The sequence below is a fragment of the Giraffa tippelskirchi genome, chromosome 7 (genome assembly GCF_054371585.1).
Source record: "Giraffa tippelskirchi isolate mGirTip1 chromosome 7, T2T-mGirTip1v1.2.pri, whole genome shotgun sequence".
Lineage (NCBI taxonomy): Eukaryota > Metazoa > Chordata > Mammalia > Artiodactyla > Giraffidae > Giraffa > Giraffa tippelskirchi.
Genome location: NC_137281.1, coordinates 46,588,126 through 46,608,212, shown reverse-complemented (window position 1 = coordinate 46,608,212; position 20,087 = coordinate 46,588,126). Strand labels below are relative to the sequence as shown.

The following is a 20,087-nucleotide window of genomic DNA, read 5'->3' as shown; positions in this document are numbered from 1 at the left end:
AATCCTTACAGGCAGGCAGGGGGCCAGGCCCACAGACATGGATGCCGGGAGGCTGCTGTCTGGAGAAAGGACCGGGGCTCCCCTCATGGGATCAACAGCCTGCACCTCCCTGGGAGTCTGTGAAACAGGGAAAGTCCCCCCATGGGCTGTCCTGCAGACTCGGGGTGGTGAGTTCGAGCTCAGAGCCTGGCTAGGCAACGTCCCGGGGTGACCTGCGCTGCCGGGGGCCGGAGAGGAACCATGCGCCTGAGAGCCACGCCACAGGCAGGATGGAGCTGCCCCATGGAAACGCCTGCTCCCTTCTCAGGAGAGCACTCATTTAGCATCTACTGTGTGCGAACTCTTCAGCACACCCCTGTTTTCGATTCTGAGCACAGACGTGTGCACACACACACACACTGATTGGTGAGGAAATTCAGAAGAGCTGAATTCAACCACCATCCTGCAGGCCCAGGAGGAATCAGACAACCCGAACACAACTGGACAGAGGAGGGAGGCCGCCGAGAGTGCCAGGGCACTTTCGGGTGGTAGAGAAATGCCTCCTTGGATGCCAGCTGCCCTCCCTGACTGCCCAGGAACCAGCACCACTCAGAGCCAGCCCCCCCTGCCCCCAGGGCAGCCTCACGGGCTTGGATCCTGCGGATTACTGACCCAGCCTGCCGGCGTCTCCAGATCCTTGCGTAGGAAGGAAAATTAATTTCTTCCAGTCATGCAGAAATGAAAATATGTGCAGCCAAATCAGAGAGATTTCCTGGAGGTGGTAACTCAGTTACTTGGATCACCTGGTGACAGAGGGAGGGCTGGCAGGTGGTCTGCGCACCCCCGGGGGTCCCAGAGGAGGACCTCTGCCTCACATCTGCCAGCTCACTGGGCCGGGGGGGGGGCCCTGGGTAGGCCTGTGAGACACATCCCCTCCCCCAGTCACACACGGATCAAGGCGGCTCCAGAGAGAGCCGGATTCTGCCAGAAAACTGGTCCTAATGTGACATTCCTCCCACCCGAGTCCGCCTAGCTCTCAGGAGCCCCGAGTGCCACATCTGTTCCTGAGCTCAGCGGCCCTCCCCTCCTTGTCCCTAGCATGTACGAGAGTGGCTCGGCCACACAGCCCACGCAGCCCGGCTCTTTAGGGACCGGGCTATTGGCTGCATAGAGCAGAACCCTCTGCCTCCCAGGGGTCCCCAAGCAGACAGAGGTGGGGGTTGGGTGACACACAAAACGCTAGTGTCCATCACAGTGCCAGCCCTCTGTGAATGTGCCCTGCCCCAGAAAGGATGCCCCCGGGACCCAACCTGAAGAAGTTTCTCAAACCTTGTGGCAACTTGGGAGAGCAACGCAGGGACCCAGAATAGCTGCCCATCCTCTGCCCCTGGCCAACCCCTGTCCTTTGAGGGCGGCCGCCCTGGGAACCTCCTGTTTCTGGGTCCAGGGAGGAAACACACGCCCAGTTAGACATAATGATTTGGCATCCTGGCTGCCGGTCAAAGTGGGGGCCTGACCGTAGCTCAGATCACCCCCCACAGTAGCACAAGATCTCTGTTCTCAAAGGAAATATTTTTCTCCTGGGCCTCTAGAACAGGCCAGAGGTCAGCCAGCCTCAGCCCCAGTGCTGGGGAATACAGTTATCCTGGTGGGGAGGCTGCGGGGGGTCTGGCACTCCTCTGAGCACACACACAGTTCCTGGGGGGCCGGAAGGAGGGACAGCCTGAGGCTGTGTGTTCCGAGCCCGCGGCTCAGAGTGTGGCTTGCCACCAGCCCTGCTGCCTTCTGCTCCACGTAAGCCCGTCTAGGGCTGAATTTCCAGCCATCTGTCCCTCCACGTCGGCTCACACCTCCCTCCCCGCCGTTCCCACAGCCTGGCTCTGGGCCTGCCCAACATGCAGATGGACGGTTCCCAAAGCCTGTGAGCGGGACCGCTGCCACCGGGCTTTGCCCGAGGCCCCGGAGCTGACAGGATCCAGGGGCTGTTATTTAAGATATCCTCCCCACCCCTGGGAAACGGGGCACGACATCCCCCAGGGCAGTCTTCATCCCTAAAAATGTTCAATGCCTCTGCGCTGGGCGGCATGTCCTGGGACCAAAACAAGAAGGGGAGGGGCTAGAGGGAGCTCTGGCCCGCCTCCCCACCCAGGCCACAGGCACGTCCATCTCTTCTAGGGTCACCTCCTGTACCCCTCAACTGGTACCCTGTCACCTGGCCCGGGCCCTCTTTGTCAGGAAGCGCGGGCAAAGCAGGGGAACCCGCAAGACTCCCCACCTTCCACACGCAGATCCCACCTTAGGTCTGACCACACCCCCAGCAGGTCAAGCTCCGGCTCACCTTGGGGGTGGCTAGTGGGCGGACGCTAAGTGGGCTGGCCCCACCCCTCTTTGGGCTCCAACTTTGCAAAGTGGGGAGGGGGTCCCCGGGAGGCCTATGCACTCTGTGCGGCTTCAAGGAGACCCCGGGACAGCAGCCACGGACGGAGTTGAGTGACAGCGGCGGCAGCGCGGACGGACAGATGAGGCACTTACGGTCCAGAGGTCCGGAGGATCGGAGGCGATTGCACTCTCGCGACCCGGTTCCTGAAGTGGCTTTTCCTTCGAACTCGGTCCCTGCCTCCGTAACTTGGGGGCAATCCGCGCACTGTCTTCTGGCGCCGACCGCGCTCAGGCGCGAGGCGGGGCCGCGGCGCGCGGGGCGGCCGCCCGGGCCATCCCCAGGCCGGTCTCCGGCTGCTCGCTCCGCCCGCCGGTCGTCCGCGCGGGAACAAAGCGCGCACGCCGCCCCGGGCGGTTCCGGCCTCCGCGGCCCGCGCCGGGTCCAGCCGCCGCGCCTTTGGCTCGCGGGCGCCGGCTCCGGCTGCCGAGCGCTCGCCCGAGCGTCTCACGGGGCTCCGCGGCCCCCGCCCCGCGCGCCCCGCCTCCGCCTCCTGTCCCCCGCCGCCGGCGCTGCGCCACCTGCCTCCCGCCCGGCGCCCATCGCGCTCAGCTCCGCCCCGGGGCGCCGGGTTCCTTGCGGGGCCGGCGCGGGAGAGTGGCTCCGCCCGCCACCGCCCCAGCCACTCGGGCGGTCGCGGACTCCGGGGCGCGCCCCGAGAACTCGGCCGAGGGCGCGGGCCAGCCGCGGGGCCCGGAGGCTCTAGGGCGCAGCCGGCTGCCAGCAGCTCGGGTGCGAGTGTGAGGGCCGCGCAGGCGGGTGTGAATCGGGAGAGCGCGGGTGCGCGGGGTGCCGGGGTGGGCGCGCTGTGCTGTGCGGAGAGAGACACGCGCCGCTCGGCGGGGAGGGATGCCCGTGAAGGGAGCGTGGGGGCCGCGGAGCCGGGAGCGCAGAGGGTGCGGGAGCGCAGGGTGGCGTGCTGGGACGCACGGGCGCCGGGGGGGGCGGGTGTTAGTGTGGATGCCGTGGGCAGGGATCGCGGAGTGCCGTGAGGAAAGCCGTGAGGGTGCCTTGCAGGGAGCGCGGGAGGCGCGCCGGCGGGCCCCTCGCCCGTGCCCACCCCCGTCGGCCCTTCAGGCCGCGCCCTGGGCGGCCGGGTGGGGGCCCGGAGCGGAGCGCGCTGCCGCGCACACCCACCTCAGAGCAGTCGGCGGCGCCCGCCTCGCAGTTTTACGGCCGCGGCGTCTGGAGTCCGGGCGGGAGGAGAGCAGCAGGCGCCCCTACTCCGGCGGCCTCCCCCCACTCCACCCCCGCAGCGTGGGCCGGGCCGGGGCCACCTCCGCGCGCTGCCGGCAGGGGGCGTCCTCCCGCCGCGCCCCGCTCTCAGTGCCTGTGGCCTCGGGCCCACGCTGACCCAGTTACCCGCAAGAGTGCGGAGACACCGGACCCGGGCTTACAGCCTCTGGCATGGGGCGTTTGCATGTGCTCTGCGTTATCTGCATCCCATTCGTTTAATTTCAGTCTGCAGGACTGCCCGAGCTGCTGCCCTGGCCTCTATGCGCCCCCTTCTCCCTGCCTTGCAGCCCTCACCGTACCTCACCCCCTGCACCTATTTCCTTCTTTCCCAAAAGTGCTTTGCAGCATATCTGATGCATCTGCCCCGTTAGTACATTTTGGTAAAATCGGTGCCATTTCCCCTTCCCGCTTCCCCCAACCCACATAGACTGTTTCGTCCAGACAAGCTGGGGTCCCAGAGTCTCGGTCTTAGAAGACAGAGGGTCAGAACTCAGAACAGCAGAGCCCTGATCTACATCTCATTTGGCATAAATCTGCATGTGAAGGTCCAAGATCTCCAATTCCCAAGTTCAAAAATACAGCAGTATGCCGAAAAACACCCTTCTCCTTGAGTGAGCCCCTCCACACACCCCGGCACTGGGGCGAGTTGGGCAAAGGAAGCCAGTGGAAACATAATGCAAAGCTCTGGGGGGGTGTCACCCCTACCTCATCCTCATGGCCACTCCCAGGGGCACTGGACAGAGTCTCTGGGTCACCAACTAGCTGTGTGGCCCCTGCCAGTCCCTGACCTCCTGCGTCTCTATCCTTGTGGAAATAAGAGAGGTGTGGTGAAGGATTACTTGGAACACAAGTTTCTGGCATCTCCCTTCCCCTGACTTTCAGAATGTGATCAGGTGTGGACCCCTCCTGTCCCAGGGGAGAGCACACGGTCCTGAACTTGTGTGTAGAGATGACGAATAGATTCAAGAGATTAAATCTAATAGACAGAATGCCTGAAGAACTATGGATGGAGGTTCATAACACTGTACAGGAGGCAATGACCAAAACCACCCCAAAGAAAATGAAATGCAAGAAGGCAAAGTAGTCGTCTAAGGAGGCCTTACAAATAGCTGAGGAAAGAAGAGAAGGGAAAGGCAAAGGAGAAAAGGATGCAGAGTTCCACAGAATAGCAAGGAAAGATAAAGCCTTCTCAAGTGAACAATGCAAAGTACCAGAGGAAAACAATAGAATGGGAAAGACTAGAGATCTCTTCAAGAAGATTGGAGATACCAAGGGAACATTTCATGCAAAGATGGGTCAGAAGAAGGTGGATCTAAAAGCAAGCATCCCAGACTTTACACACCAGGGTTCACTGATACCAGCTCCCTTATTTCATGGACTCTGAAGCACCACTGATGTTAAGATACTCCTCATTTCATGCACCACTAAGAAAGGAGAATGCTCTCCCCGTTACAATCTTAAGACGCCTCTAGATTTCAGAGATGTTAACAAGCCACCAGTGGGCCAGGTGGGGCATTGAGCAGCAAGCAGACAGCCCGAAGCTCACCTTGGTGCTCCCAACCAGGCAGGGAGGTGGACCGACTGACAAGCACCGAATTCGCACAGAGCGTTAGCAGAAGCCGGGCCCAGCCTGGGGTCCGCTGTATCTCATCCCCTGCAAACAGCACATGGTTGTCAGTTCTTTGTGTTAAATTACCAGTTGCAACGTCACTGATTTAAGCAGGGTATTGAACACCACTGAAGATGTGGTAGATCTTAAAACACCAGGAATAAAACAGCAATCATCAGAGACCATACGCTCAGGCCCCTAACCAGCCCGGAGGCTCCTGAGTCCCCGCCTGGGAGGACTGAGGCCTGCGCTGAGTGGTCAGAGGGACGGCCAGACCAGTTTGACCTCGTCAACAGTCATGGTGAGTCATGGCAGGAGCTGTCACACTGAGGAGGGTTTGCTGATGGTAGGCACTGAGCTGAGCGCCTAACTCTCCCTCAGCTGTCAGGCAGATGCTCTTGGAGCCCCCATGTTACAGGTGGAGGGACAGAGGCTCCAAGTGGCCGCATGGGTGGAAGCTGACTGCTTCACAGCCTGTACCCTTTGGGCTCCCTGTTGCCTCCCCTGGGCTGGTTTCTCAGGCTGGAAGTGGCCTCAGCACAACCCCTGGATCTTTGGCAAAGCTGGAGTCCCACCATGCCAGTTCAACCTGGGCGTCCAGGCACTGCAGACCACTCATCTGTAAAAATAATTCTGGGACTTCCCTGGTAGTCCAATGGCTAAAACTCCACACTCCCAATGCAGGGGGCCCGTGTTCCATCCCTGGTCAGGGAATAGATCCCACATGCTGCAGCTAAAGATCCTGAATGCCACAAGGAAGATAGAAGATCCCATGTGTGGCAACCGAGACCCAGCGCAGCCAGATAAATAAATATTAGAACAAGACAAAATAATTCTGAGTGATGATGGACTTCCTCAAATACATTTCTGTTGTACGTAGAAATTTTCACCAGAAGTTTAAATAGTTGCCAAGAGGATAAAATCTGCCGCACCGTTACATATGGATATTTCAAAATAAAAGAGAATCTGCTGGTCTAGTAGTGATAGTATTTTGATAGCCATCCTTGTCCATTTAAAAATCCACAAACTAACTCTTCTTTAACATCTGAATTTTCACCAACTTCCAAGCTGACACAATGAGCTTTTAGGTACAATATCAAAAGCATGATCCAGGAAAGAAAAATTGGGTCAGTTGGACTTCATTAAAATTTAAAACTTCTATGAAAGATACTGTTAAGAGAATGAAAAGACAAGCCACAGAATGGGAGAAAATATTTACAAGACACACACCCAATAAAGAACTGTTTTCCAAAATGTATAAAGTGTCTGCTTCTCTGACACCTGACTTTTCACATAGCCCCATCCCCCCTCACTGTATGTTTCCATTCCGCCCAACAAAATTTTGCCCTAGTTTCAGTTTGAAATTATTTAGATTTCTGTATCACACAAAACTGTGTAATGACATTGGGATCTCAAGATTTAAACATTCTCTTGTGTTCAAGTTTGTTCAAGTTCTAGATTGGGTTATTGTTTTAATTACAAGTGGTATGTAGCTGATACAAATAATGTGAATTTATTACACATTTTGAGAATTATTAAACATAAAAGGTAAATTTTTTTATTAGAAATTCCTAATAAATGCGCAGGTTTTTTGGAGCAGTTTGTGTATCCACCCATACATATTTCTTATTTCCAGGAAAAGAAGGAGTACAACATGAATCCCATTCCTATACAGATTTTTACTGTGCAACTGTAAGAAGTCCCAGTTACACAAGTAAACAGATCAGCAGAGGATGAGATGGTTAGATAGCATCATTGACACAGTGGACATGAATCTGAGCAAACTCTGGGAGATGGTGAAGGACAGGGAAGCCTGGCGTGCTGCAGTCCATGGGGGTCACAAAGAGTCAGACACGACTGAGCCACTGAACAACAATGAGAGGTTCATGTGCTCTAGTGACACCACCGTGGCTTCCTTCCATTAGTTTTCTGCCCCAGACCCCAGGGTGACCAGTCACAAGAATGATTTTTAAGGACTGTCAGCTGACAAATTCATGGGCCTCTGTCAATGTTGTTGCAAAGACTGGAAATGGTCTGAATTGCAAGAAGCTATGTTAGCTGCAAGCAGGGAGATGGAGAGGCATCATGGGTAAGTCCAGCAGGGGGTATTGACCTTTTTTGGGGAAGTGAGAGAAGGGTGACTATGCAAAGGAAGCTGGGAAGAGGGGCTGCACCAGGGCCCAGGTGAGTGGCATCCTGCCCTGGCCATCAGCTGAGCTGGTGTGGGCACCAGATTCTGTGGCTTTAAGTCAACCACAAAGGTAGGGAAAGAGCCTAAGCAGAAAGAGTCTTGGGCACCAGCAGAAAGCTGCCTGGACTCGGGGGCATCTCTCGGTTCCCCAACCCAGCCGGATCCAAGGGTGGCTCCTGCTGCAGAAGGGAAGGCTTACTTAGAGCCCCAGGCAGACACAGCAGGAGGGCCAAGCAGAGGGCCATGGAGGCATCCTGTGTGCCTGGCATCAGGGCTGAAGAGTGCAGCTGTGCAGGATCCGAGCAGACAGGCAGGGAAAGCAGGTATGGCTGTATTGGGGGGCAGAGGTGCCTGCCTTCACGACCCCAAAGACAGCTCCGCCTGTCACCAAGGGGCTCTGTTAACCACGTCTGAAACACCTTCTTGGGGTGTCCATAGAGAACACTGCCTGCCTGGGCCTTTGGCCCAACATCCCCCTGTCGCTCACCTCCTCTTCCACCTTACAGGCACAGCACCAACTCCCCCACCCCCACTTTAGGTCTCCATCCTGACATGCCCACGATCCCTCCAGGACTCCAGGATACTGCCCAGCGCTGGACCCTGCTCGGCAAGCTCCAGCCTTTCTGCAGGTTCAGAAAGAAGCTCATTCTTGGCTCAAACGTGAGCCTATGACCCACTCCAGCCAATGGGACCTGCAGAGAGTGGGTTCTGGGGACTGTCCTGTCTCTCACATGCCAAGAGGAAGCTGCTGCATCCTTGCTCCTGGCACTGCCATGTCTGGAGGGGGCCCGTGGCCAACACTGAGGGTGACACTGATGCAGAGGTGGGGCAGACTGACAGAGGGGATGGGGCCCGTCAGAGCATTGTTCAGCTGCTGAATCAACCTGCAACCTGTTTTGTCCCTGAAGCCCACCCTGCTTCTGGAACTCTAGTGCAATGATAGAGTTCAAGCTAGTTTTACTGAGTCTGCTTCTTGCAATGAAACACACCTAACTTTATGCCTTACTTTTCAGGCGGTCTTGATCTCAGCCATCTGAGGGCTGCTTTGGCTTATTAAGTATCACCCTTGATGCTGCTGCTGCTGCTGCTGCTAAGTCGCTTCAGTCGTGTCCGACTCTGTGCGACCCCATAGACGGCAGCCCACCAGGCTCCGCCGTCCCTGGGATTCTCCAGGCAAGAACACTGGAGTGGGTTGCCATTTCCTTCTCCAATGCAGGAAAGGGAAAAGTGAAAGTGAAGTCGCTCAGTCGTGTCTGACTCTTAGCGACCCCATGGATTGTAAGCCTACCAGGCTCCTCCGTCCATGGGATTTTCCAGGCAAGAGTACTGGAGTGGGGTGCCATTGCCTTCTCCCCACCCTTGATGCAGAGGGTCTCAAATTTAATGTACATTAGGATCACCTGGAGCGACTGTGAAAATGAAGTCTCCTGGGATGGGGACCTGAGAGGCTGAGGTGCAGAATTTAAGGGGCATCAAAAGACCCCTGTCAGTGGTTGCAATAAGTCACATTCTGACCCAATATTTTAAAATACTAGAAATAATGACAAAATCCGTGTGAGCAAAGTATCAAAACTTTAAATAAAGATGAGATCACCATTATTTATGTCTCCCTTTGGGTCGGGCTCCAGAGCCCCTGTGGCTGGCTCCTTCCTGGAGGTGGTATTAGAAGGGTCTGCAGGCCTCAGCCTGCATTAATCAATTATCACCCCGCCCTTTCTACCATGGGATACTGGGAGGGCAGGTTGTATGCAGCTAAGGCCACACTGTGGGAAACAGGACCCCAAAGCAGTCTCAAGTCTTGCACAGGCAGTCTCCCGATGGCTCAGGCCTTCCCCTCAGGTGGGGTCAGCTTGGCAGGTGGGCTGCCTAAACCAACTCCTCCCTGGATTCTGGGAATGAGACAGGTTTTGGGAAATGGGGCACTGTCTTATCTGGTTCCCCCAGAGGGTGTCTGGTCAAGGCCAGGGGGCAGGGCAGGGGAGTGGGAGGGAGGGAATCAGCAGCAGCAGAGGTGGGAGGACACGGATTTATGCGGCAGCTCCTGCCCCTTCCTGTGGAGTTGCTCCAGGGACCAACACAGATGAGGGTGGTGGGGGCTGATGGTCGCCAGCCGGTTGGTGTGCACAGAAGCCGGGACAAGGGGGTGTGGGCGTGGCTGGGAGTGGGCGGGGCCGAGCAGGGACCAAGGATGTGGGCGGGGCGCAAGGACAGCTGCCTGCTGGGCAGAGAGGCTGGATGGACCCCGCCAGGTTGGACTCCCTACTCTTCCATGGGGCTCCCTCCACTTGACCCAGGGCTCCTCAGAGACTTGGAATCCTGGGACATGCCTCTGGGGACTCGCAAGCACTGACTTCAGGTCATTGTTTTTACCTACGCCAACCTTTGTCAGAAATCAGAATGGTGGTTACCTTGTGAGAATTGCGAAGACAAGTTCTCTGGGAAAAGTCATTAATTATCCTGTGTGCAGAGCCAGGCAGCTAAAACCCCAGTTCCTGGCTGGGCCAAGTGCAGCCTGGGCCAGGTGGCCCCAGAGGTGCTCTCCTGCGGTGGGGGAGCAGCCACCTGGCATCCCACCTGTGCAGGGCGGTACTGGGCCCTTCAAACATGCTCTCATCCAAACCCTGGAACAACCCCTGTGGCAGCTTTCTGCAGAGAAGGAGACCCAGGGAGGCTGAGAACCCACAAAGGGTGGTGGTGGGGCTGGGGTAGAGCGGTCTTCCCAACTCTAGCCGGGCCCCTCTTCGCTGCACCACCCTACCTTGCTCACTTCTGCTCTGTTATCTGGCCAGTCACACCCTGCCACCTCCTGGCCTCCCCATCTAGCAGCCTGGCCATGCTGTGGGCAACAGCTATAGGAAAGGAGGCTTTGGAAGGGTGGCCCACCGGCCTCCAGATTGTGGGGAGGAACCAAGACGGAGGTGACTCTTGAGGGCTGGGCACTGAGGGAGGCCCAGGAAGACCCAGATGTGGCTCCTGCCCTGGGGTGTGGCATCAGCCACACAGCTGCAAGGCGGGCTCTTGCTGTGGGGGTCAGACCTGGTCACGGTAGCAGTTTGTTTCCTGCACCCAGTTCTCTGAGGGATTCTAGATGAAGTCAGAAAAGGAATGTTTTCATAGACTTTTTCTTAAGTGCCCCAGACCCCAAGGCTGTAGGAAAACATGGACTCTCACTGGTGACCTCAGGACCGCTGGCTAAAGAGTCAGATAAGCTCCCCACCCGGAGAAATGGCCGCATTGAAAAATGAAGATGTCCAGGGACTCCCCTGTGGTCTAGTGGCTAAGACTCCGTCCTCCCAATGCAGGGAGTCTGGTTCAATCCCTTGTCAGGAAACTTGAACACACATGCTGCTACTAAGACCTGGTGCAGCCAAATAAATAAATTAAAAAAAAATTTTTTTTAAATGAACATGTTCAGTGTGGGTGAGGCCATATGACATTTTGGCCATAATGACCCAGAGCTGTAAACAGACCCAGCAAACCCTACACGCATACTGATGTACCAGAGGTGTCTCCTACATGAACGTTGCAGTGCAACAGTGAAAATCAGAAGTGATTACCAAGCCCACCGGAAAAAAGCATATGCATGTGTAATAATTTTCTCCATTTTCAGGGTTTTCCTGCTAAACCTCCCCAAGCGCTAGATTCCATCGCCTCAGGGTCTGACCACAGTAAAACAGGAATAGCGGTCAGGTTGCGGGGCACGCACCCTGCACTGGGTGCGCCTGTGTCTCAGAGCCCCTGCTGCCCACTCTCAGGCCTGTGCCCAGACCCAGCCTCCGTTAGGAGCACCGCGGACCTCCTGTGAACTCACGAGGCACCTGTCCTTCCATCACAGTAGTTCAGCATGTTTACCTGTGTTTTACCTGTTCCCTGGTCTCTCTCCCCTGGGGCAGGGAGTGTCTGTCTGTTCACCATCAAGTCCCTAGGGCCTCGAAAGGCCCACACCCTCAAAGAGTATTTGTTGAACGACTCTGTGTGACCTTGTTTAACCTTTATGCCACTCTCTGAGAGGTTTCATTATTCTTGTTTCATCTTCACCTTCGTTTCTCTTATCTGTATATTTGGATTTATCATTTTATCTTAGCATTTTAAGTTGGGGAAAATAGCAGTTAGTTCTGACAGTGCACTTGCAGGGTATGATCAGGATGGCTGCCCCATGCCAGGCCTGTGGCTTCTCAGCCCACCGCCCCCCCGCCATGCCCCGCTCTGGTCGCAGGCCCTGGGGCCGTACCCAGCTCAGAAGGCCTGTGGGCAGCACAGACTGGGCCACGAGGAAGGCATATGACCCGGCCAGGCGAGTCACGATCCTTGTCTGGGATGTTTTGAACTGGACCAGAGAAGGGGAGTTCTCTTTGCTCTGTTCAGGAGGCTCCCTCAGAGTTGCCCAGGGCTATCTGCTCTGAGAGGCGAGAGGGCCTGCCCTGAGTGTGTGCTGGCTGGATCAGGGCCCCTGAGGCCAGTCCCACCCCATCCTTCCTGAAGCCCATTATTGAGCCAACACACCTGGGTCCTGCCTGAGCTTCAGGGTGGGGTCTCTGTCAGCTGCAAGCCTAGCACCCTTACTGCATGCCCTGGCCTCCGCTGGCCCTGGCCCCTGGCTGCGCACGCCAGGAGTTGTGTTGGGAGCAGCTGGCGGCAGCCCCGCTCTGTGCCTGACAGGGTGAGAACCGCCCGCCCACGGCAGCTCCACACCCGGGGCAGGCCCAGCTGGGCCATCTCAAGCCCACACACATCTCCCACTGAAACGGGTGTTTATTACCCCTGGAGCAGGGGTGTCCACAGGCCTTCTCCTGCAGGGGGACTGGTGCCATCACTCCTGATGGAGACAAAGTCTGCCTCCTGCGTGGCCCCTCAGATACTCGCAGCTCCCTCCGCGTGGACCCTCCTGCCTGAAGCTCCTCTCCACCTCAGAGGCTGCCAAGAACCCTTCCTGAGTTGAGGGGATGCCCTCCTGCACCCCCATGACAGTCCCATCACAACTGCTCACATGTTCAAGGAGGCAGGCGCCCCTTGACTCTTGGCCGTGGCTTCCTGCGCCTGCTTGTCCTGGGGTACGAGTGTGCAGGGCCCACACACAGGCTCTGCCAACGTTGCTTTTCTGTGTTGCCCTTGAATGAGCAGCTGACAGAGGACCACCCTTACCCACAGAGAAAACCCTACTGGTTCCCCATTTGTGCCTCAAACATCCCTTGAACGCTCCCTCCTTCCCCCAGGGGCACTGACAGAAGATGAGGCAGGAAGCAGGGAGGGTGTGCCTGGAGACGGGGTTCCCCCCCCCCCGCCAGGCTCCCCTTCAGTCTGTCCAAAGTGTGTCTGGGAGTATCCCCCATTGTCCTCGATCTGTGACCCTCTGGGGGGGGTGCTCCCCATACAGGTGACAGACCTTGGAGCTGGTTTCACAGAGAGGAAGAACCATGCCCAGGCCAGATTCTTGGCTATTTCTGCCCAGGCCATCTCATTTCTGTGACTGCAGGAGTCTGAAGGGGGATGTGACCCCCCAGAGGCCTTTTCCTGCCAAGAGGCTGGCCCAGCAGGGGTCTGACGGGAGTGCTGTGTCTGACAGGAGCGCTGTGTGGCTCGCCTTCCCTCCTGCCTGTGGGGCTGGTCTGGGAGCAGCTCTGAGGCTGGACGAAGCTGGAGCCAGGTCCGCCCTAGCACTGCGGGAGAGCTGGGCTTTCTTGACAGAGATGAGAGGACGTTGCCTCCTCCCTGGTCTGCCCCAGGGAAGCCCGAAGACAAAGGTGGCCATGCCTGGTCCCCCAGTCAGCCCCACCCGCTCCTCTTGTGTAAGAGATGAAACCTCAGTTGGAGAAGGGGGCAAAGCCACACCTAGGCCTGGGGACATGCCACGGTCCCCACATTCCAGCGTGGGCCCAGGCTGTCTGGGGTTGATGAGCCCCTGGAGCTAGTGTGTGGGGCGCTGACCAGTGCTCCCCGTCCTTCACAAACCTCTCCCTCACCCCAGCCATGATCTACTTGACACCCCTGCTCAGGAAGGGCCAAACGCCAGAGATGGCCCCCCTCCCACCCACACCCTGGAGTCTGGACACAGCTGGGTGTTGAGGGAGGGGAGAATGTGGGCAGGATTCGAATGCAGTGGGCGGAACACAGACGCTTACTGCAGGGCCGGCCGGTCATTTCTCACCTGCCTGGGGCACTTCACCTGTGACCCCCCACGGAATCCTCACACCAGGCCCAGGCAGCGGACCTCATCTGAGGCCCAGAGAAGGGCAGCCACTCCCCGCCCGAGACACACAGCGCCCAAGACACACAGCGTGTAGGTTTGGGCTGGATTCTCACCAGGTTGCCACACACTCTGAACAACAGAATAGGATTCTCGGGAAAGAGGAATGATGAGCCCTGAAAGCATCACACTCAGTGAAGGAACCAGACACAAAGGCAGCGCATCACAGCATCCCATTGATGTGAACCGTACAGAGCGGGTGGATGGAGAGACAGGAGGAGATGGGGTGGGTGAGGGTGACTGCTGAGAGGCACAGGGGTTCTTTTAGGGGAGATGAAAATGTTCTAAAACTAGATGGCAGTGACGGTTGCACAGCTCTGTGACCAGACTAAAAGCCACTGCAATTGGGCACCTTGCATGGGTGAACTGTATACTATGTGAGTTATCTCAAGAAAGCTGTTTTTAAATCAACGCAGACCCAGAACTAAGGCACCTTCTGAACCACAGTCACCCCTGGCTCCCAGGAGAGGGGGCAGGTGAGGGCCGAGGTTCAGCCTCTCCCCACCACGGTGGGTGGGGCAGGCAGCCATGGGTCTGGAGGCTCGGGGAAGGGAGTTCCATGTGGCGGGTCCATGCAGAGAGGCAGGGCCAGGGTGCAGGCGGGTGGGAGGAAGACCTGAAATAGCTATCAGAACCTGAAACTCCGGGGAGAAGCTGAGGGCAGTGTGGTGGCCACGAATGGGGAACTGGGCTGCTCCGAGGGAAAGGAGAAGTTCTATTTGGGGGGCATCGGAGTGAAGCGGCAGGGGAGGGTGGCAGAGGTGGACAAGCAAGGATTCTCACACGGGAACACTTACATTTCCAGAGCCCCTGGGCACCACTCACTAGTTTGCTTGTGGAAGGACCCCGAGAGAGTAGGGGGAGTTCCATTCCTCAGATCTGAGAACAGGGTGGGGGCAGGGGGAGAGACCAGTGAAGCCCCTGAGGACACAAGGGGGCCCACCGTTTCCCATCCGTAAAGGGGCAGGCTCCGTGCCAGGCTCCAAGGGCACACGGCAGGTGCTGTGAACTCGGACAGGCTGTGAGAAGGTGGAGCCTTGAGCGCGGAGAATGTTTGAAAACTGCAGAGAAGGTGTGAAATGAGAAGTCAGAAAGCCCTGGTTTGGGAAGGCGCATCAGGCTGGGGATTGGAACCCTGTCCTGAGCGAAACCAGAAGTCTGCTGCCTGGGGCTTCTGCAGAAGCCTACTTTTCCTTATACGAAGGGGCTGGTCCAGTTTTGTCCTCTGCATCTTCTCTCTTCCTCTTTCTTCCTGCTTGGGAGGCAGACGTGATGCTTGGAGGTGGTACAGCCACTTTGCACCTAGGAAGCCACTAGTAAGTGGAGGTGGAATAGAAAGAGCAAAGCAGCCTGTGTCCTGGATGGCCGCACCAGCCTTGACCACCTGCTTCTGAGCTTCTGTTATGTGGACAAAGACAAACAAACCCTGTTTCTACTGCTGTTGGGTTTTCTGCTATTTGTATGTAGTTGAATGTAATCCTGTTGGAGACAGGGTTGAAATCCTTCGTAGGGAGGGTTGCCAGATTTAGGAAATAAAAATACAGATGCTCAGTTAAATTTGAATTTTAGATAAGCAGTGACTAGTTTTCAGTATAAGTGTTTCCCAGGAATTATTTGGGACATACTTATATGAAAATATTGTTTATCTGAAATTTGACTTTTCATGGATGAAGTAACAGATCTCAGAGATCTTTCACATCTTGTCTGAGGGCTTGTCCTGAGTGGTGTGGGGGTGGGGACGTAGCTGTATCCTCATGCTCTGGGGACGCTAGGGCTTCCTAATTCTGTCATTGTTGTTCAGTTACTCAGTTGTGTCCAACTCTTTGCAACCCCATGAACTGCAGCATGCCAGGCTTCCCTGTCCCTCACCACCTCCTGGTGTTTGCTTAAGTTCATGTCCATTGAGTCGATGATGCCATCCAACCATCTCATCCTCTGCCGCCCTCTTCTCCTTTTGCCCTCAATCTTTCCTAGCATCAGGATCTTTTCCAATGAAGGGCTTCCTAAAACTTGCCGTAAAACCATGCACAAAGGAAACTTGTCACCCAGGACAGAGCAATCCAAACCAAGTGTGGTCCAAAGACAAGACTCAAAGAGAAAGCGATGGTCGGTAGTGGAAGCTTCTGCCCCAGTTTTACATGGTCATGACATTTTCATCCCATTTGACTAAAGTGCCAGCCATGGATGAAGGGACAGTTGTTCCCCCTGGACAGTGTGTGACCACCAACTAGGACTGGCCCCAGGAGCATTCTGTTGTGAGCGATGCCGAGGCCTCATCCACACACCACAAAAAGCTACTGGGATTGATGAGCCATGCCTGCCTCGAGCTGAGAAAGGGGCGCAGACTCCCAGGTGACCTGGAACCAGGTCAGCCAGGGGGCCAAGCTCTCGAAGGTCCACATGCCAGGACTGAAGCATGTCCAGGTTCCAGGACCCACCTTTCAGGGGTGACACTCACTGGGCCCCATGGAGCATGGTTGCCCTCAGCATCCCCTTCAGTCCTGGGGGTACCCGGCAGATCCTGATGTCACAACAGCAGGCAGTCTGGTATGGTCTGTGGCTGGAGTCTTCCCAACCGGCATGCGTCTAAGATTCTCCAGAGACCTGGCCAAAGGAGCGTGAGGGAGGCGTGGGGTCCTCACCTTCCAGGCCTGTGTTCTGCCCCCTCCTCTCACCTCTCCTCTCCTGAGTCCCTCCTCCAGTGAACAGTCAGTCTCTTCCGCAGGCTGACCGCTCCCGAGGCTCTGCCTCAGGGCATAAAGACCCAGCCAGACTCCTCTCCTCCTCACCTTCCTCTGACAGAAACGCTGGTCTCGTGTCCCTGTGTCCAGTCAGGCTTCCACAGTCAGTGGGCATCCCGTGACGGGCCTGGATGTCTTTCTGTTGACGCTGATTGGGCCCCAGACGCTGTTAAGTTGGGTGTTAACTTGCAGGAAACTGACAAGCTGCAAACCATTTATGCTCATAGTGAAGACTGTGCTTCACCGACTGTGTTTAGGGGTCTCAGGGCGGGATTCTGTCTTGTCAGGATGGAATGTCACCCACATCCTCCCTTGAGTCTCCTTTGCCTCCCGGCCGGCTACCTCAGCAATGACATAGACACAGACACACTCTTCATAGAAGAGGGGTGTTTTTAACTTTTCAAGAGTTTGCTTTCACCTGCCTTCCAACTTCCTTCGTTTTCTCCCCATCCACCCACCCGTCTGCCATCCATCCATGCATATCAGCAGTGGAATTCCAAAGTGAGACGAGCTGAGTCATTTAATAACACGCTTATTTGAATTAAAGCTGACAAATGTCAGTCTTGTTCAGTCGCTAAGTCGTGTCTGACCCTTTGTGACCCCATGGACTGCAGCACGCCAGGCTTCCCTGTCTGGGCCTGGACAGTTTGGTTTTGGGGCAATGTTTCCACTAATCAAGGTGCTAAACCTGCAGCTGCAGCCTCAGGGTTTCCATGAAAATAAGCCCCAAGCACATGTGCAGCATAAAACATATGACACACTAGACCACACGACCCGTTAGATATTAAACACAATGTTAGATGTTGCAAACCGGCCTGTCGTCACCATCGCCCAGTCTTAGAAAGATGCTGGTGAAATCACGAACAGGCCCCAAGATCTCTGCTCTTTGAAATAAATGGCTTTTGCTTTAGTCTCCCAGGCCACCCTGAGTCTCAAAATTCTGACTCAAGAGCAAATGATTAAGAAATATGAAGATGTAGAGAAAAAGAATTCTTGTTGGGCTTGGAAACTGGCTACAGTTTAGACTATAAACCAGCCACGGAGCAGTCACTGAGCTCTCACTTCCCTGAATGATCTGGATAAAGGTCTGATACACATGGGCTTCACCAGTGGCGCAGTGGTAAAGAAGCCACCTGCCAATTCAGGAGATGCATGTTCGATCTCTCGGTCAGGAAGATCCCCTGAAGAAGAAAATGGCAACCCACTCCAGTATTCTTGCCTGGGAAATCCCATGGTCAGAGAAGGTGGGTAGGCTACAGTCCGTAGGGTCACAAAAAGTTGAACACAACTGAGCACACACGCATGCACACTGACACACATTCTGAAGTTGTTTTCAAGACCTCCGCTAGGTGAAAACTCCTGATAGAAGCACATAGATCCCAGACCAGGTGGAAACCAGAAGGCTGATGATGCTCGAAACTTCACCTTGATGCAAACCAATCTGAGAACTGTGCACCAGCTGCGTAGACACCCTGTAGCCCCTCCCTCACCTGGTCTCTGAAACCCCTTCCCTGAAAGCCATCGGCGAGTCTGGGTCTTTTGAGCTTGAGCTGCTCACTCTCCTTGCTCGCCGCCTGTAATAAACAGGGTACTTTCCTTCATCACAGTGCGGCATCAGGGGACGGGCTCTGCTGCCCGCGGGCAAGGGGACCCAAGTTTAGTTCAGTAACAGTGGCAACAAGATGCCCACCCGGAGGCCCCAGTTGGGCCTCTGCAACCTCGTCTTGCTTCCTCCCGAGCGGGCGGCGCACCTGCTGGCTACCGCACATCTCGCAAGGCATTAGCCAGCAGGAGTGTTAAGGTCACTCTTTTCACGGCCAGCGTGTGGGGTGAAGCCAGTCGTCACCTTCCAAAGCTTCTGTAGCAGCCACAGCCCCTGTCACACCCAACACAAAAGCAGCAGCCCAGGGCTGGTGTGACTGAGCTGGGTGAGGCCGCTTTGTGAGAAACAGCACCTTACAGGGGACTTGATTGTTCAAAAACATTTTAGGGAACGTGCCAGGCAAAAGTCACGGAGCCAGACTCAGAGCCCCTGGCTTGGAAGCCAGACCCTGGCATCCAGTACATGGCAGGGCCATGGAAGTGAAGTGAGGTGCTCACATGTCTCCTTTGTGGGAACAGAGAGAGCTCGGCAATGTGCCACTATTGTTACAAATGCCCCCCACCACCCCCGGGCCCCGTCCTGACTGCAACAGCCCATCTCCACACCCTCCGCAGTGGGGGCTGTCCCACCAGGCCCGGGCTCCAGCACGGCCTGTCATGTATTCCTGGCCTCGCTGAGGGGTGCACGGGTGTGCCTGCTCAGTGGTGCAGTCTCCTGACTCCCCCAGGACTGGCCATGGCCACCTCTGTGCAGTGCTGTCTGGGGGAGGTCCAGGGGGTGGTGCTCAGGTGGCCAAGGGGCAGATACCAAAGTCCCCTAGGCCACCTCTCCCTTCTAGCATCATCGAGGGGCCGCTCAGAGTGCCATTTCTGGCTTCCTGGAGTGGGGTTTCCCAGCTTGGAGACCTCAAGCCTGCTGCTTGGCAGCCACACCACCAGGACTTTCCACCACCCAAGCCTCACATTGAAGGTCTGGAGCAGAGCTTCAGTTGGGGAGGGGATGGTGCAGAGCGAGGGAGACCACACCAGCCTCTCCTCTGTTCTTCACAGCCAGACTCCCTGCCACAGCCTCACCCAGATGACTGCTGAGCCCATGTTCAGAAAAGCTCGGATCAGGTGGGCTGAGGCCCCCACTGGCTCGGTGCTCAGTGTCCCGCCCCTGCCTCCCACCTCTGCCCACGCTAGTTTCCGTGGATGGGGCCTCCCCAGCAGCCACGAGGATTCATGACCTACAGAAATGCCCAACATTGCACTGGACACATGACTGTACAAAAGGCCTTTCTCAACAGGAGCTGCAAGGGGTCACCTCGCAGCCCCACCCTCCGGCTGCCAGGCTCAGGGGGCCACCAGGCAACGTGGCCACGCCTGCACTGATGCCATGTTTTCCATCATCTTAGGGAGAAAAAGGAATATTGCAGAAGATGCACAGAACTCAATACTTCTATGTAGCAATTTAAAACACAGACAATCACAACGTATCTGGGAAAGACACACACAGATAAAACAGTTCCTTGGATGGTTCCACAGGTGGGCGACTCCGGTGCTGACGTGCAACACGGGCCCATTTTACACTGAGGATTCCGAGTTGAGTTTGGGGTACCGACCTCGCAGGGCACCCTGAACTGGGTCTGGGACCCACAGCCTGGCTTTCAGTGATCCCAGGGTGGGTGCAGGGGGGCAGCCTCCAGGGTGGGGGGCACTGGATCTACAAGCAACTCTTTTTGATGAAGAAGCACAATGCGGGAGCAGCTCTGGGACGAAGTGAGAGCTTGCTTCCTCTGCTTGGGATGGGGCTTTCCTAATGTGGGCAGATTATTTCATAATTTAAATGAAAGGTGGGCTGATGGCAGGAGCAGGCAGCACGTCAGGGGCCCCCCGCAGATGCCGACCAGGCCAGTCCCTCTGTCTCCCAGGTCCTGCAGGCTCAGCAGCCTGTGAAGTAGAAACTGGACGGGGCCTGTGTGTGAAATGTTTCATATTCTGGCAGATAGAGAAATCAGCTTTAACTCTTCTGTTAAATCTGATCTACCTGAAACATTATCATTTTC

At 56.2% G+C, this 20,087-nt stretch overlaps 1 protein-coding gene and 1 long non-coding RNA gene across 12 annotated transcripts in view; one reads left to right on the top strand and one right to left on the bottom strand.

Annotated features, from left to right (window-relative positions):
• CBFA2T3 (CBFA2/RUNX1 partner transcriptional co-repressor 3) overlaps positions 1 to 20,087 on the bottom strand; it is a 77,748-nt gene that overhangs the window by 49,050 nt on the left and 8,611 nt on the right. For 2 of the 11 annotated variants that reach the window (XM_081511943.1, XM_081511942.1), the window contains exon 1: positions 3,554 to 3,668. The exons of 4 other annotated variants lie outside the window; for them this stretch is intronic. The gene's annotated coding sequence lies outside the window, so the exon portion shown is untranslated. Of the gene's footprint in view, positions 1 to 2,511; positions 3,676 to 20,087 lie in introns of those variants that run through there. 5 more of the 11 variants (XM_081511946.1, XM_081511944.1, XM_081511940.1 and 2 more) reach the window with 5 other exon arrangements.
• On the top strand, positions 2,978 to 6,523 carry LOC145514347 (uncharacterized). The gene is made up of 2 exons (XR_014060071.1): positions 2,978 to 3,148; positions 4,080 to 6,523. It is a non-coding gene; the product is annotated as an uncharacterized LOC145514347 (long non-coding RNA).